The sequence below is a fragment of the Pan paniscus genome, chromosome 21, assembly GCF_029289425.2.
Source record: "Pan paniscus chromosome 21, NHGRI_mPanPan1-v2.0_pri, whole genome shotgun sequence".
NCBI lineage: Eukaryota > Metazoa > Chordata > Mammalia > Primates > Hominidae > Pan > Pan paniscus.
This window is the reverse complement of record NC_073270.2, coordinates 19233577-19239125: the sequence shown is the minus strand read 5'-3', so window position 1 is coordinate 19239125 and position 5549 is coordinate 19233577. Positions and strand designations below refer to the sequence as shown.

The 5549-nt window shown below is 37.3% G+C and overlaps 1 non-coding gene across 1 annotated transcript; it reads right to left on the bottom strand.

Annotated features, from left to right (window-relative positions):
* Nucleotides 1-438: 438 nt before the first annotated feature.
* On the bottom strand, nt 439-538 carry LOC112438036 (small nucleolar RNA U13). Its single transcript, XR_003026539.1, has one exon. It is a non-coding gene; the product is annotated as a small nucleolar RNA U13 (small nucleolar RNA).
* Between the last annotated feature and the right edge of the window lie 5011 nt (nt 539-5549).

Genomic DNA, 5549 nt, shown 5'->3' with positions numbered 1-5549 from the left:
TTCACTCGGGGTTCCTGACAGTAACCTGGGGCAAGGGTTCTGGCATCGTGTGTCCTGGCCTCCTTCCTGTAAAGTTCAGGGCTTGTCCTTCCAGGGTAAACTTCTAGAGGCATAGCTCATTGACCTCTCAGACTTCCCTTTAGCAGAAATCTACTTACTACCTTTAGTAGCTGCTAAGAACCTACCCTTCCAGAATTTAAGTTAGGGAGTACTATAAAGTGGGCAACCTAACTTACCTTTTGCAAAGGATAAATATAGCTTGTAACAACACTTTAAAAGTCTTTCATTTTCGCTCTCTTTGAAATGCAGTATTTGTCATTAACTGAAGGCCCATATGTATAGGAGTCTATCTTAATTATTATGGCTTACAGTACAACTCTGACATCTTTTAAAGGAAGTCTCCTATTCTTTTTTCGTCCCTTTTTTTTTTCAAGTTCATGTTGGATGGGTAATGTGACGACATCATAACAAGGTTCAAGGGTGGCACATCTCACACATGCGTGTGAACACCCCATCATCACACGAACTACAAAAGGATCTCCCATTGTTCTTTAACAAAATTTTATTTGCTCTTCTCAGAAATTTTATCTTGTAAATGAACTTTAGTATCCAAATCCACTAAAAATCTCAAGTTAAAAAAAGTTATTGCATTTATAGATCAATATGCACGTAAGAAAAAGGAGGAATTAACATCTTTAAAGTGTTGAATCTTTTATAGAAATCATGTTTGCATTTTTAAAATTATATGTGCTTTTAGAAATATTCTCAGTAAAGTTTTATAATTTTCTTCTTGTAAATCCTAGATATTTTTCCATAGGTTACTTGCTAGGTACTTAAAGTGTTTCCTGATGTCTAAATGACGTATTTTTAATGATGTTGTGTCACTGGCATTTGCAGATATGTAAGAATATTTTCTTTCTTTCTTATATGGTTTTCTTACCAAAACTCTCTTTTTAAAAATGACTATTTTTAGAGCAATTTTTCAATTTACAGAAAATTTGGGCAAAAAAGGAATTCCCATAACCCCTTCTTCCTTCAGTACAGTTTCTCCTTTTATTAACATTTTATATTAATGTGGAACATTTGTTACAATTGATGAACCACTATTGAAACCTTATTAACTAAAGTTCATAGTTTACATTAGTGTTCTTTCTTTGTGTTGTAAAGTTCTGTTTTTTGTTTGTTTTGCTTTTGAGACAGTCTCACTTTGTCACCCAGGCTGGAGTGAAGGGATGCAATTACAGCTCACTGCAGCCTCAGCCTTCCGGGCTCAAGGGGTCCTCCCGCCTCAGCCTCCTGAGTAGTTGGGACTCCAGGCATGCACCACGACACCTGGCTAATTTTTGTATTTTTTTGTAGAGTTGGGTTGCCCATGCTGGTCTCAAACTCCCAGGCTCAATCAATACCACCCCTTGGCCTCCCAAAATGCTGGGATTACAGGAGTGAGCCATCACGCCGGGGAACGATCCACGGGTTTTGACAAACCCATAATGTCACGTACCTGCCATTGCAGTACCATCCAGAAGAGTTTTGCTGTCTTGAAAATCCCATATGCTCCTCCTATTCATCCTTCCCTTCCTCCTCCTGAGTCTCTGGCAACCACTGATCATTTATTGTCTCTACAGTTTTGCCTTTCCCAGAATGCTGTATAGTTGGAATCATAATGTATGCACCCTTTTCAGATTGGCATCTTTCACTTAGGTTTTCAGTTTCTTTCATCGCATATTTTGGAAGATAACATTTGCAATTGCTGAGGGTTTTGTTTTATTTATAACTTTATATAACTTCATTATAACATAATTGTAAACCTTATTTCTTTGTTCTAATGGACTGAGTTGGGACCATAATAGTGGACATCTTCTGAAGAATTTTTAATTTTCTCATTTATTCTAGCATTTCACTATCCAACAAAATGTTTATTCCAGGATTTTGGTTGATTTCATTAATCAGGTAAATATCTTCTCTCTTCCAGTATTTCTAAAATTTCTCTGCTCAGGTATGGCATTATTTTGTAAGGGATAATTTTACACTATCTATTAAAATGTTATTTTCTTTTTAAAAGTCAATTCCTTTAGGAAACTACAGTGATAGGTTTTTCTAATGTTGAACTGTCCTTACACTTCTTGGTAAACCCAATTGGCTGTGTCAGTCTTTTTACATTGCAGGATTTGTTTCTCTGCTATTTTAGTATATTTATCGTTATGCTAATAAGTAGGATTTAGTTGTTTAGTTGTTTTAGTTGTTCTTGTTGTTTTTAACTAAACAAATGCTTTGCTAACTTTCCACCATTTCATCTATTTCTGGACCCATTGATTAAACATTGGGATTATAGAGCAAATTAATTTTGGTAAAAATTTTAACAATACCTCAAAGGTATGGTGTCTTTGAGATAATTTTTTGTCTAACTTTTCAATTGTTGTGATTTTGGTTTCTTTTTATTTTTTAACTTGCTTTGTTTAAATTTTGATCAGCTATATTTTCCTAAACATCTGTTTTACCTAGATTTTCAAATCTAGAAATATTTGTGTATTTGTGTTTGTGTATGTATATATAATTTTGTAAACATGGAACATATGTTTTTTAAATCTTTTGCAGTGTAATATTTATTTTTCTTGAAATTGATGACTTTTAACTTAATCTGAGCTACAAATGATTGTCTGCCTCAGCAATATTGTGGATATTACTGATAAGGCCTACATTTTTATTATACCAATTTGTGTAATACTTTGTCTTTTTTCTTAGGTTTATTTGGCTGATTTTTTCCTAGGTTCTTGATTTGCACACATACTTTTAAAATTTTAGCCTTTCTTGTTCCCATTTAAGGCTAAGAATTATTTTTTGAGGACACTTGGCTAAGAAGTATTTTCAATTTATAGTGTCACCAATATCTTTAATTTTGAAATCTAATTTCAGATGTGACATTATTAACCCAAGAGATCATGAGAAATTATTAAATTTGTGTGCAGGCAACAAAAACAAAAATAGACAAATGGAACTTAATTAAACTAAAAAGCTTCTGTACACCAAAAAAAAAAAAAATCAGCAGAATAAAATGACAACCTGCAGAATGGGAGAAAATATGTGCAAGCTATATATACAACAGGGGATGAATATCCAAACTATATATCCAACAGGGGATGAATATCCAGAATTTATAAGGAACTCAGACTACCAACAACAGCAAAAATAATCTCATCAAAAACTGGGCTAAGGATATCTATAGACACTTTTCAAAAGATGGCAAACAGGCCAGGCACAGTGGCTCAGGCCCATAATCCCAGCACTTTGGGAGGCTGAGGCAGGCGGATCACCTGAGGTCAGGAATTGGAGACCAGCCTGGCCAACATATAGTGAAACCTCGTCTCTACTAAAAAAATACAAAAATTAGCTGGGCATGGTGGCGCAGGCCTTGTAGTCCCAGCTACTTGGGAAACGGAGGCAGGAGAATAGCTTGAACCCGGGAGGTGGAGGCTGCAGTGAGCCGAGATCGCACCACTCTACTCCAGCCTAGGCAACAGAGCGAGACTCCATCTCTCAAAAAAGAAAAAAAAAAAAAAAATAGAGCTACCATATGATCCAGCTGGGTATCTACTCAAAGGAAAAATAATTAAATCAAAAAGATACCTGCACATAGATGTTTATTACAGCACTATTCACAATAGCAAAGATATGGAATCAACCTAAGTTTCCATCAACCCATGATTGGATAAGAATATGTGGTACATATATATATGAATACTCTTCAGCCATAAAAAAGAATGAAATCATGTCTTTTGCAGCAACATAGATGAAACTGGAGGCTATTTTTTTTTTTTTTGAGACGGAGTCTCGCTCTGCCGCCCAGGCTGGAGTGCAGGGGCGCGATCTCGGCTCACTGCAAGCCCCGCCTCCCGGGTTCACGCCATTCTCCTGCCTCAGCCTCCCGAGTAGCTGGGACTACAGGCTCCCACCAACACGCCCGGCTAATTTTTTTGGTATTTTTAGTAGAGACGGGGTTTCACCATGTTAGCCAGGATGGTCTTGATCTGCTGACCTCGTGATCCGCCCGCCTGGGCCTCCCAAAGTGTTGGGATTACAGGCGTGAGCCACCACGCCTGGCCTGGTGGCTATTTTCTTAAGTGAAAGAATTCAGACACAGAAAGACAAATACCACATGTTCTCACTTCTAAGTGGGTGTTGAATAATGTGTACACATGGAAGTAGAGTGTGGAATGATAGACAATGGAGACTTAGAAAGGTTGGTGGGGTGGTGAGAAGAGGGTTGGCTGAGGACGATGAGAAAGCACTTAATGGTACAATGTACATTACTCCAGCGATGGATACACTAAAAACACTGACTGCTCTATACAATTTATCTATAACCAAATTATACTTGTACCCCATACATTTATACAAATAAAAAGTAAATTTAAAAATTTGTGTATGGATAGATTTTTTTCTTACTGATACTGATTTCCAATTTATTACAGTTTTCTCAGTGAATATGGCTGAAACCATTTGTTTTAGAAAATCTGAAGCAGAAATGTGGACTTATAAATTTTCTTGAGTACAGAAGGCAGGAGAGCCTTGATATTTACACTAACTTCAATACAGGCAGCTTTACCACATACTGTTAAAATATCTAGACACTGCCAAGGGTGGTGGCTTATACCGGTAATGCAGGTACTTTGGGAGGCCAAGGCAGGTGGATCACCTGAGGTCAGGAGTTTGAGACTAGCCTGGCCAACATGGTGAAACCCTGTCTCTACTAAAAATACAAACATTAGCTGGGTGTGGTGGCAGGCGCCCGTAATCCCAGCTACTCGGGAGGCTGAGAAAGGAGAGTTGCTTGAACCCGGAAGGTGGAGGTTGCAGTGAGTTGAGATCATGCCACTGTACTCCAGCTTCGTGACAGAGCAAGACTCATCTAAAAAAAAAAAAAAAAAGATGGGGTCTCTCTTTGTTACCCAGGCTAGTCTTCAACTCTAGGTCTCAAGGGATCCTCCTGCCTCAGCTTCCCAGAGTGCTGGGATTACAGGAGTGAGCCACTGCGCCTGGCTTATGTATTATCTTTTTCTCTGTTGAAAACAATTGAAAGGCCTAACATTTTAGGATTTACCAAATGTGTGTAAGTTTTATTTTACATTGATAATTTTAGACCTCAAATACTTTTGTGGCACCAAAAAAAAAAGTAAATGCACAGCTCTAGATTGTTTTGTTTTGGTTCTGTTATTCAATCGCCCTGTTTATAAGATTTAGATGGCTACTTTTTTTTTAATTGAGGTAAAATTAATATAGAATTTATCATTTTAAAGTATACAAGTCAGTGGCTTATATACTTTAAAGTGTACATGGCAGTGACAATCACAGTGTTCTGCAGCCATCATTGCTATCCAGATCTAGTACATTTTTGCACCCCAAAAAGTGACCCTATGCCCATTAAGCAGTCACTCCCTATTTCCCCTTTCCTCCTGGCCCCTGGCAACCACTAATCTTGTCTCTGTGGATTATTCTATTCTGAATATTTCATATAAATGGAATGTAGTTTGTTCTCTTCATTCTAATAATGT